Source organism: Cryptomeria japonica, chromosome 8 (assembly GCF_030272615.1).
Source record: "Cryptomeria japonica chromosome 8, Sugi_1.0, whole genome shotgun sequence".
NCBI lineage: Eukaryota > Viridiplantae > Streptophyta > Pinopsida > Cupressales > Cupressaceae > Cryptomeria > Cryptomeria japonica.
The window spans coordinates 685,489,459-685,503,073 of NC_081412.1; positions in this window are offsets into that span (position 1 = coordinate 685,489,459).

The window sequence follows — 13,615 nt, forward strand, 5'->3', positions numbered from 1 at the left end:
ACTTAGTTCTGGTCCAGTTTGTTGGTTGAGTAAGAAGCAGTCTGCAATTGCTCTTTCATCAATAGAGGCTGAGTATCGAGGGGTAGTTAATGCCACCACTGAGGCTATTTGGCTTCAGAATATTCTCACTAAGTTTGGTATTCCAGTTAGGAAGCCTACTATCATCTTTTGTGATAATCAAAGTGCTATACAGATCTCAAGAAATCCAGTTCATCACCAGAGGATGAAACACATTGAGATACATATGCACTATATTCGGGAGCTCATTCAGGAAGGCATCATTGATCTTAAGTATTGTTCTACAATGGAGCAAACTGCGGACATCTTCACCAAACCCTTCATCGAAAGCAAGTTCCTTCATTTGCAATCTCTGCTTAGGATATGACAGGTGTCTACTTCAGGAGGGACTTCTTAGTCCTTCTTTCTTTCTTTCTTTCTCTCCTTATTTAGTGGGGGGCTATTCCTCTTATGGGGGGCTTCTTCTTTTGGGGGGGCTATCTATGTACATGGGTACCTAACATGGTTGCAATTGTCGGGACCCATATTTTCACCCACCTAAGCTACACTCAGGAGGGGTGTTAGTGTAGGTTTTTTATTTTCCTTATGTTAGGGGGTATTTATTTTTTCCTACACATATATTATTTAAGCTTGCTTAGGTTAATAGGAGTGGTTTATATGAGGACACATGGTGAAATACTTCAGCTACATGTGTAACTCTCCACCTCACATGGGTAGTTGAGTTACACACCCTCTTTTGGCTTGTTGTGCCACCTCTCATAACTACTATTTTGTCATTTCCTAAGTGGGTTATGGGGTAGTTGGGTTTCACACCCTCTTTTGGCCTTATGTGCCAACTTTCTCAACTCCTTTTTTGTCTTCATGTAAGGAGGTTATGCCACATGTTTTGGCATTTACCAAGAAGGTAAAACCTCCCACTTTTTATGGGGAATAGGAGTTAATGCACCCCTTAGATGTATATGCTTATATTTTTCTATATAATAAGCACTATACTCTCACCTTCACTAGGCAAGTTAGTGGAGTGATAGCTCGGTGAGAGTCTTCTCCAAATTCTACTCTTTGTCTCTATTTCTCTCTCATATTGAAATTATCTTCATTCAGCTATTTTGATCTTCGATCATCCATTGTGTGAGGAGTTGCATGTGATCTACAACCGACATCAGATCTTGGCTCGATTCTCGCTTCTTATAGAATCTCACAATAGATTGCACTTCATTTTGAGGTTGTAGTGTATAATTTTCAGCGAAATCAATGATAGAGACAATGGTACCAAGAGGAAATGTATCCTTACATAACATGAATTTCTCATCTAACCATCGAGCTCTATGTGTATGCATTATGTACTCATAAACTAGTTTCTCTTGAAACATTTTCATAAATTCAGCTACACATATATCATTTTTCACTAACTCACATCTCTTCAAATCTTTTCCATCTTTAACTCCATATGTGACTGTCTTGTATTTTCCAAAAGAAATTAGTTTCCTATCAATTTCATGTGTGCTCTCCAAATGTACACATCTTGGTAAACATTACAAACCACCACATATAGCACAAGAACGTTCCAAACAAGGCATCTTATAATAAATGCAACCATCATGTCTATTACATAGCAAACTTGAAATAAATTCTCTTACCGACTTATGAGGTGCTTGTATATTGCATTCCTGCAAAATATCGTTAGTGTGCAAAGTGGAACAAATATGATGAAAAATATCATAGTGCATGGAAAATTCAATATGCATCCTACAACAACACATGTTGCATACATGATTAATCTTAATATAAAAAGGTTTTGCCATTTAAAAAAATCTTTGAGAAATTCTTATTTGAGAAAACTTTTCAAGGAATCTTTCATAAAATTTTGTTTGAGTCATATCCAAATAGTGTTTGGCATGTGGCTCATGATTTTTAGACCCCATTCACCTTCTAACAACATTTCTTTGGTTGGGTGAAACTCTTGTGCTGTCATGCCAAAAAAATTCAATTAATGTTCTTAGTGCATCAACAACAAGCTTGACTTTGCATGGTAGTCTACTCGAGAATGCCCAAAGAGAATTATTGTTAGGTTCCTTTATTGTTTCCCGCCTTTGTAATGCTTTACTTAATGTTTTTGATTAAGGAAAATCAGGTTTTAAGGGACCTGAAACCCGCTTACATAATGAAAAGATAAGCAAGAAAGAAACTAGAGAGAACAGTACATAGAAAGAAAAGTTGCAAAAGACCAGTAGAAAAAACAACATCTAGGGAAAAGGATAGCAAAAAGCCAGTGAGAGACTGGCAAACAAAGACCAGTATTACATTTCAGATAAAAACTCTTATAGACTCTTTCGAGTCCTTAACCAACATCATCATAGCCTTAGCAGCTTCTCTCAGGTCTTTTCTCTCCTACTTCTGATAGATGTCTTTAGTCTTCATCTCCAAATCACTGGCAGTCTACCTTGTTCTTTATCTAGAGGATTGGGGAGCAGAGGTCAGCATATCATCAATGATCACCATCTCTTTGTTCTGTTGGTTCTTCTCCAGACAATCAACCAGGGCACATATTTTGAGACGAGACCTTCAAAACCTCAAGGATGTGATTCATAAATTTCTTCAAGGCCTTCTCAGTTTTAGTAATCCGATTGATAATAATTTTATTATCAACCTCATCCTTATCTTTGACGATTCTAATCACATCTTCAAGATGCTTCAAGTCTCCCTTAATCATTTCTTTTTCTGGTTAGTCCTATATTTCAATTTCATCTTCTACCTCACTGGTGTCCACCTCCGCATCCTCTTTCCCAGTATTGGTATCCTTAATCAAATTCTGAATCTTATAATCCAAATCTCTTTGTTTGTTCTGAATACTGGAGATATTTTCAATTACCCATTTCTGGAAATTGAAAATTTTTAGAGTGTTATTTTCGGCAGCATTCAAAATGGAGTATGTTGTTTCCCTACCCTGCCCCGAGCTCATAGACTTAGGGTTAACTTCCTCCGTGGTATTCTGGGCAACATTTCTACTATCCGAGACAATAGGGTTTGAATTCGGCTTTTCAACATACACTTTTCTCTGCACCTCCTCCTCTTCTCCTGCAACCTCTTTCTTCTCATTCTTTGCTTCATCATCAGCCGCCTTCCCCTATTCCTCCTCTAAACTAGCTTCCACATCTGTGACCTCTTTATCTACATCATCAACCCTCCCTTTCTTATGAAGAGGGATGTTAGATGAATCATTGTCAGACTCAGAACCATCACAACTATCTGAAATATGGGCATTTTCCACCAAAGGATCTTCCTTATTAACCCTAGCTTTTTTCTTCAAATGCTGATAAATGAGCAGGATGAGACCTTGGTGAGCTATGGGATAGGATTTGGGTTTTTTTGCATGGTCAACCAAGCTTTCATTCAGGGATGAAGCTAAATAGAAAGGCAAAGAGATCTTAAACCCATGGCAGAAATGGTTTAGAATAGCAAAATGATAATTATAAACCTTCGTAAACATACCATCAACAGTTAAGAATTCCATAAAAACCCTTAACATCTTCTGCCAGAAGGAATTTACCTAATGAGGGAGGTAGTAAGATACATTCTCCTTCTTGGCAAGCCGAACCTTCTCTTCATCACTTTTAGGGAAGTTTTTAATAGCTTCCGCCGCAAACTTTCGATCTCTGTAAAACTTGGTCCCTTCCTTCTGTAAACCAGTAACGTCCGCCACCAAATCCTCATCGAGCTTCCAAGTCTCCCCAAACAGAGTGACTTTGTTGTTGTTCCATCCCTTGGCAAAGCCTTGAGACACCGAATTTTTACTACCATGCAATTTTTCCATGTAGTCTGTGAAACCATGTCTATGCAGCCTCAGCCAAACTTTTCACTTGCTTTTCCAATTATCACAGCCAAAGGGCTTATTCAGATTAAGATTGCCTCCCATGTTGAAATACAAGTCAAGGATTTCAACAGAGCACAAGTTACTCAAAAACTGAAAACCAGGACTTAAGCGCAACCTCTTGAACAGAATGTTGGACTGGAAAAATAGGGTAATTTCCTTGAGTTTGAAGAGGTATTTAATAATAGTCACGATGAACCAACACTTATTATGATTAGCCCTATCACACCAATGATCATAATCACAATGCCTAAAAATGATCATCAACTGACACTTCACATAACCCCAATCTCTATCTTTGATATCCATACCTAGAAAAGTAATGATAAACTTAACTTGAACCATGGACACGATCAAATAATAATTGCACCTGGACATCCTTCTTACAATAGGCTTCTTCGATATATTTAGTGTCCTCCTCTAAATAAACCCCCTCATTAGCTAATAGGTCAGCAACCTTATTACCTTCCCTTAGAGTATGGGAAATGAAAACACTATCATAGTCATTTAATAACTTTTTAGCACATTCAATGATATTGTAAATGTTCCAAGAGGGAGAACTAGTGCCTTTGATAGCCTGAATAATATTGAGGGAGTCCCCTTCCAGCCATATTTTTTTAAATTTAAAACCCTGAGCAAGCTGAAGGCATTTTAACATTATCTGAGCTTCAACAACATGATTGTTTTGAACTCCAAAGGGAGAGGCAATAGCAGCAACACAAACACCATGAGTATTTCTGATGACTCCTAACTTCCCAGGATTGCCTTTGGCTGCCCCATCAAAATTCACCTTGACCCAATCATGAAAGGGAAATCTCCAAACAAAATTTTCTCTCATAATCTTAATGTCAGATTTGTAAACCTTGTGAATCAAATTCCATTCGGTGAGGATACCTTTCTCAATATCATTCATATTAAGATAACTCCACTGCTTGTTGTTTCTGTGAAGAATGTCTATGCTTTCTTTAGTTGCCCTGCAAATATTTTCAAAAACCACCTCAGATGTACACTTAGCCTCCCTAAAAATTTTGCTATTTCTCTCCTTCCAGATATACCAATAGGTCATAGGAAGGATCAAGGACCAGAGGGTCTTGATGAGAGGAAATTTGGTGGGAAAGATCTATTGCCAAATGACTTCCTTGAGACTGTTATGCATAACCCATTCAAATTTCCATTGCACCCAAATGAGCAATGGATAAAGTAGCAATGAATGAACAAATGATCCATAGATTCTTCCTCTTTTTGACATAACTCACACCTGTTTGGAAACATGAAACCTCTATGAGCCAAGTTATCAATGGTAAGAATATTGTTGTGAACTGCAAGCCAAAAAAACATGTTAACTTTAGGAATAAGGACTCTATTCCAGATTTTAGTCCATGTTGGGTTGCTGACTTGAGTAATAGTTTTTTTATAAGCAGATGCAATAGTGAAGTTACCCCTAAGATTACTCTTCCAAAGAAACACATCATCAAAGTGTTTATTAACATAAAAGGACAACAATTCCTGTTGAAGCAACGAAAACCCAACATAAATAGCATCAAGCCTCACCCATTTATTCTCCTTCTAGTAATTACAAACCATAGACCCATACCTTCTTTTGCATTCATCAATGAATTGGCTGCAATCCTAATTAAAGAGAGGTTCATCTTTAATCCAAACATCCTCTCAGAACCTGATTTTGTCACCTTTGCCAAGGACCCATCCAGCTCCAGCTTTAGCAACTTTTATGGACTTGATTATACTATTCCATATGAAAGACCCAACAGGGATGTCTTCAGAGTAGAGAAGAGAATGAAGTGGTTGGTCATGAATACATTTATCAAACCACACCCGATTCTAGTATTTCTTAATGCCATAAGCCCTCCATATATGTTTAGCAAGCAGAGCTTTGTTAAAAGTTTTAAGAACTTTAATACCTAAACCCCCCTTGCACTTAGGATTACACACTTTGTCCTAGGCAACCAAGGCTATCCTTTTTTTGTCTTCTACCCCTGACCAAAGAAATTTTTTCTGAATCCTCTCTAAAACTTCAGCAATTTTAGTTGGAATACCAAACAAGCTAAGAGCATAGATAGGAAGACTCTGAAGGGTGGCTTGAAGAAGATGAAGCTTACTTGATTGAGATAGAATATATCCTTTCCAACTGGCCAATTTCTTGTTCAGTTTATCAATTAACAAGTTCCAGAAGGAGTTTGGGGAAACCAAACCCGGAGGGAGACCCAAATAAGTGGAGGGGAGCATTTCCACCTTACAACCAATGATGTTAGCAATTCTTTGTTGCCTCATTGGTGCAGGAGCACCTAACACAAAGGCACAAAAGGAGTCTATAAAAAGGATAAAGATAAATTCATAAGTATATTCAATTATATTTTTATTTGTAATGTCATTTTGAGTCAATATGAATCAATATGTAAGGCTAAAAGAGCCCATTGTAATGAGTTATCCAAGTTGTCCTAATAAGGTCTTGAATTAGTCATTTGGTAAAACTTGTATTAAATAGCCGTTGAGGGGTAAAATGGTGACAAAAATACATTATTATTCCCTAATATGTTTTGAAGTTTCTTTTGAAGGTTTAAAGTCATTTGAGTCAAAAGTTGTAAAATGCAACTTTTCAAAAGTTGTAAAAAGACCAAAATGGGAAGTTGTATGGTCATAAGAGGAAGTTGGGGAGTTGTAACTTCCATGTGGAGATGAAAAGGTTGTAAAACCTCTATAATGGTTGTTCATAAGTGTGTGTAAAAGTTGGAGAATTAACTTAAAAGCATTGGAAACATTTTGGTATCATATTTTCATTGTTTTCAATCTCTTGTTTTGTGGTCTTGAAAGTTTTTCCTCTTGTTTCCAAGCCTAGTATGGCCTTGTACAGCCTAGAAACAAGTGTATTTATATAATTATAGTGTATTATATTGAATAATATTTCCATTTCTTTTTATTTGAGTTTATTTCATGCATTTTTGAGAAAGTTATGAGAGTTTTGGTGAAAACCGTTTGGAACTACCCAAAACCCTGATTCACAACGACCAGTTTTGGAAAACTCATCATAACTTTGGATTTAATAGTTGGATATTTCTATAATTTGGATAAAAGTTTTATAAGTATCATTTATAGAATTTAACTAGAGCGATTGTCCTGGTGATTAATATTTTAAGAGTTATTAATGACTGTTCATGACTGTAATTTCATGACCAGAATAGAGTGAATTTCATAGTTTGGGAAAATTCTTGGTTTTGATTTGCAAGAAATGAATAGATGAAAGGTTTAATGATTCATATTTAATTCATAATATATGGATCTACAATCATGATGGATTGATATCTATGGAGAAGACTTGATAATAGTTATTTGATTAATGATTTTGTTAGAAAATATATGACAATGCCTCTAACATGTTGGAAGATTTGTATTGATGATTGAACTTCACGAATGATTTGAGGTTCTTGATTGGATTTTCATGATGCTCTGCATCACTCATAATAGGGGTATTTATGAAATAAATTGCAAACTTCTCCCAATTAACTTGCTGATCGGTCGTCAAAGAATAAGAGCTAAGAGCACCTTTGAAGGTAGCAGCCTCACCAACAGAAGAATATCCCATTAAAATTGTGTCATCAACAAACTGTTGATGAGTGCAAGACACATTAGTAGAGGAAGGTTGTAGTCCTTTTATGGCTTTATTCACTTTAATTTTTTGAATTGGTCTGCTCATACTCTCCACCAAGATTGTAAAAAGAATAGGAGAAATAGGGTCTCCTCGCCCGAGTCCCCTAGAAGATTTAAAAAATCTAAATGAAGACCCATTAATAAGGATAGAAAAAATTGGGGTAGAAATCAGTTCTCTGATAACTTTAATTACCTTCTCATAAAATCCAAAGGCCTCCATAATCCTAAAAAGAACCTACCATTCCACTCTATCATAGGCTTTTGCCAGATTCAGTTTTATCAAAAACCCTTCTTTATTAGCAACATTAAGAGAGTGGATATTCTCATGCACAAGAATAATAGAATCCAAAATTTGCCTACCAGGGACAAATCCTTTTTACTCCTCAGAGATGACAAAGGGGAGAACAACCAAAAGTCTGGAAGTCATAACTTTAGAAATAATCTTATAAAAGGAGTTACAAAGACTTATGGGCCTAAAATTTCCCATTGAGTTCGCCCCAGCCACCTTAGGAATTAGGGCAATAAAAGTAGAATGGATTTCCTTAAGGATTCTTCTGGACCTGAAGAATTATTTAACAACATTGAGCATATCTTTCCCCACAATATGCCAATATTCCTAAAAGAAGAACATGGGAAAACCATCCGGGCCCGGAGCCTTATCCCCTTGAAAAGATAAAACAACTTTTTTAATTTCATCAGCAGTAGGGATAGCAGATCTAGTCTTATTTTAGTGAGGTTCAATAATCTTGGGAATGTTATCAACCAGGTCTTGTTGCTTAGCAATGTCAATATCCCTACTACCAGTGAGGAGTTGAGAGAAGAACCTAACTGCTTCATCCCCAATGTCATCATCTTTAAGAAGAATTTTGTCATCAACAATTAATCTAGATATTTTGTTGGTAGCTTTATGTTTCATGGAAGTCATGTGAAATAATTTAGTGTTTCTATCCCCAGCTTCCAACCAAATAGCCCTAGATCTCTGTCTCCAGTAGATTTCCTCCTTGGATATAGTGTTGTGAAGTTTGGCTAGAATATCATCTTCCTTCGCCTTGGGATACTTATTATAACCATCTTTTTGAATAGAATTTTGGATATGTTCTAATTCCTCCTTCAACTTTTTTTTTCAATTCAAATATATCTCCAAAAACCTTCTTATTCCATATCTTGATGTTATCTTTGATGTTTCTAAGTTTTTTAGCAACTTTGTACATGGCAGATCCATCCACATTAATATTCCACCAATTGGCAATGGAGTTTTTCAAAGATGGGTGTGATATCCACATTTTCTCAAACCGGAAAGGAAAACAATGTTTGCCCTTAACAGACTCAACAACAAAACAGATGGGATAATGATCTGAGCCAATTCTGTTGATGACAGACAAAGAAAATCTATGTATAAGGATCGAGTCATGAGTGATAAGGGATTTATCAAGCCTTACCTGGATGAGGTCTCATCCATCCCTTTGATTAGACCAAGTGTAGGAAGCTCCAAAAATATCAACATCAATCAAGGCATTGACATTCATGAAGTCCATCAGGTCAGTCCTGCTATCCAGTTGGGCTTGAGTTCCTCCAAATTTGTCAATTCCTTGCATCAGGGTATTGAAATCTCCCATCAATAGCCAGCTGTCCTGAGAAAAAAACCTTCTTTCTGTTGGATCTTGTCCCAAAATTTACTCCTAGCAGCTTTGGAATTTGGGGCGTAAATGTTGGTGACCACCCATTCCTTTCCTTCATTAATATTTTTTACTTTCATTGATCTAATATTACCATCTTCATCTATCAAATCTCCAAAAATGGTTTTCTTGTTCCAGAATATAGCCACCTGGCCTGATGCCCCATTCGAGCTACTACCACAAACTCCTCCCTATTTAAAGAATTTTAAATTTTCAACTTTTTCCTTACTCATTTTGGTTTCCTGAACCAGGATGATATCCGGCTTATGATCTCTAATAAGATTTCATAAAACATCATATTTATGGAGACCATTTAGGCCTCAAATGTTCCAGGAGATTACCTTCATTTGGAAACCTGGGAGCAGGATTCCTGAATAGTTTGCTACCTTCCATTAGCTATGTTTTGTTTGCTCTCTTGGTCCCGGTGCCACTTCATGGGTTTACAACCCTGTGGAGATTTGGAAAGACCAATATCTACCTTAGATATGCTTTACTTAATGTTGTTCTACTAACATTTAATGACTTACTTATTTTGCTTATCAAACGATATTTTTTTAATTTTCTTGCTCATTATGGTTGACACGTTGAGTAACATTAGAATCTTTAGTATGTGTTTTTGAACCAATGGCTTGATATGCATCAAATAGATTTCTCACAATAGTTCTTTCGTTGTTACTTTCGGATGATCTTAGGCCTAGAATTTTCATTGTCTCTCTAAAATTTAAATTTTTAATCATTTGAACAATTAATTGACATCTTGCGGTTTGATTTAAGTTTTCAAAATAGTTTTGCCATATTATTTTAACCATTCTCCTACAAGTTCGTTCATTCATTTTATCGAGCATTAGATACTTTGGTTTCCTATGAATGATTCTAGGAGGTGTTAACATTGGTGCATTGCATGCATTGTGTACATTCAATTCATCAAATAGAGCAGGTGTATGTTCATCATTAAATTGATTATTCAATGTGGTCTCTTCTTCAATTGCATTAGGTTCATACAATAAATCAAATGTCTCTTCTTCAATTGCATTAGGTGCATTATGTTCATTTGGTAAATCGAATTGAGATGTTGAGGATGACATACCTTCTTGTCCCATTGTTCTTATGTCACGCAATTTCTTCATACGTTGCTTTGTCTTTCCTTTTCAGCCTCTCATTGTTCCATCATTCCTTGCTTGTTCTTTCCCATGGTTGATATCAGTTGTCCTAAATAGAATCATATTACATATATATGTAAACAAAAGTTCATAAACAATCAAATAACCATAAATATGCATCTTATCATTATTTTTTTTATTCAAAACTATTAAACAATCACAATAATATTGACAAAACTAATAAGAACAACAATTCAATCATTTGAAATTATGCAAAAATAAAAAAATCACTTACTTCTATGTATAAAATAGTGACAGAAGTTGTAGTGGGGCCTTCAATGAATTCAAAAACATCTTTTGAGGATGTTGAGGCTCTTAGTAAACTAAAACTATGTTTAAGTATCACATACATGGTCTATTAATAACTGTGTACGCATTGTTAGTTCCTAAAATGTTTGCAAGCCCAACGATATTTTTTGGCACCCTATACTTAATCATTATATATTATATATTATATATTATATGTATATACACATATTATATATACATTATCATATTATACATATTGTAGTCACATAAATCTGTCCAGTTTAATTAAATGAATGTTTTTTATTTATTTGATTAAAAATCTACTAGCCATCAGTTAATTAAATTAATATTTAATTAATTAATCTTAAAATATTCTTCTATTAATTAAATAAATTATTCAATTTATTTTAATTAATACATTAAACCAAAATTCACAATCAATTAAATGAATGAATTCTATTTATTTAATTTAATCCCCTTTCTTCTTTTAAATAAATTAAATAAAAACATTTATTTAAATCATCAAATCCCCCTACAAATGCAAGTTGCAACCACAAGTTGGAATAAATTAATTTTATTTTAATTTAAATCTTATTTTCCCTCACCCACCAAACCCACTTGCAATCCTAACCCCCTTCTAGATTCTTCTAACCCCTTCCTAATTAGCCTAATCCATCCCCTAATTATTGTCACATTCTTAAGCAACTCAGACTCACTTCTCAAAGACTTCAAAGTCTTTGAAAAGCATTTAATGCTTTGTGTGTTCAACAATTTAACCTCTAAAGTCTTCCAAACCACTTATGGCTCTTACATGACCATTAATGGTTAAATCCACTTGCACCCATGGTTAGGGACTTTGACCCCTAACTCAACCCTCATGTGACCCATGTGTCTCCTGAAGCATTTATTGTTTTGGCCATGGTTATCCCTTTAACCTTTGCACAAGAGTTTATCCATTGGATAAAAACATTATTCTTTGAATAATGAATTTATTCACTCAACCCAACCTTGACCTTAACCCCCAAGTTAACTCTCAGGTCATGCCAAGCATTTAATGCTTATTCCCTCTCCTCTCAACTCATCTCATATTGACACTTGTCATCCTGGGATTGGGTTGAAAGCCCTCACATGGATTGAATATCATTCAATCCTGACCCTTGTTAAGATTACTCAATCTCAACCATCCATTGCTCCATTTTTCCTATAAATAGAGCCCATTTCTTCATAATCCAGATCCTGAAAACTTGTATGCATTTACATTATAGTCATTTTTAGAGAGCATTTAGCATAAATCAACCATATTCACTCTTTTGGCTTAAAATCAACATTAGCTAATTTGATAATCTCTCATTTTTAGTTTTTGTTCACACTTGCATAATATTTTAGATTAATCATCATTTTCAATCTTGAACCTCCATAAGGCATCCATAGTGTAAAAAGTTGTTGAGAGCTACACTAATTTGGAACATGGAGAGGAGAGGAACAAGGGAGAAGGAACGAAAAGCATGTTAGAAGGCATTTGGAGATGCCTTGTTGTATTTGCTTCCATAGTTAAATATTTCATCGTGTTTTTAGTGTCTCTTTGGATATGCTTACTTAGACTAGTTTTTGGTTGATTGACACTAACATCTATCTTTGTTTCTTGTGTTTTTGTGTGTTATATGACCACAGGTTTTAGTCTAACATTGTTCATTTTGCAGAACATCATTTGGTGAACCCGACGTGAATCCCAACAACAATTTTTTTTGACAACTAACTTTTTGATTGTTTAGCTTGACACACAGGTTGCGCTTCGACGCTTTTGTTAGCGCTTTAGCACTATTGTCATTAGTATTCTAGAGCTTTTGTCTTTTTATTAGCCCTTTTGTTTCTGTTTTAGTGTTTTTGTCCTTCTGCATTAATCTCCTTCTTTAGCACTTTTGTCTATACTTGCACACATTTGTGTTAAGTAATGCTTCTGTTTTCACACAGAGTAGCGCTATTGTAACAGAACATTGTAAAAAAGGCCTTGTAACCAATAAAAAAAAAAAATTAGGCTTTTGGAAGCCCACCATATATTCAGATTTTACTAACTTTTCGTTTCGTGTGTAGGTTTTAAACTAACCCTTTTGTTGCTTAAGATCAAAATTTTCATTTGGTGCCTTAAAACTTACAAACAAATTTTGGTTTTCATGCAAGATAAGCAAACTTGAAAATTTTTATTTGGTGCTTAAAAATCAACCGCAAAAACACTTCATTTTTGGTGCTCTAAAACTCACAAACAAATTTGTTTTCATTGCAAGTTAGGATTCACTTATATTTGGTGCTTAAAACAAGACAAGACAAATCTCATTTCTTGCATCAAACTTAAGGAAATTCACAATCAACACTTCAATTTTTGTCCAAGTAAAAAGAACAATCAACTTGTCTCATTTTGCAAAATGATTTACTTCATGCATACGTGTTTCAATTTCAGTTGACCAGGATTTCAAATTCCTAGTTTACTCAAACATATTGTCTTTGAAGATAAAAAGAACATCATGGTTGTTGGAGCAACATCTCCAAATAGATAGAACATCATTGCAATGACAAGTTAAAAAAAGAACAAGTGTATTTTGTGTTTGGCACACTTGTGCAAAAGAGTTTGTTGAGTGGTCCTACTTCTAACACACACTATCCTATCCCTTGGCTTTCGTGGTCCTAGGTGCAAGAGAAAAGTGTTAGTAACACTCAAAATTTTATCTTTTTAAGAGAGGCCTGCCAAGAGACACATCACTCTCAGGAACTACCTCGCACGGTAAATCCTTTGAGCCGCTATAGAAATTAGGTGAGAGTGAAATTTGTAGCCTTGGGTATAGTTGTTCATACAGTGTAACTTGCCGAAAGGACAAATGGGCCCCACCACAAGTTACAAGGCTCTTAAGTGAGTCACTTTAGAATGAACTTATGTCCAAAAACATAAAAAATTACTAAACACCTTTAAGTAGTAGCCCACTCGTTCT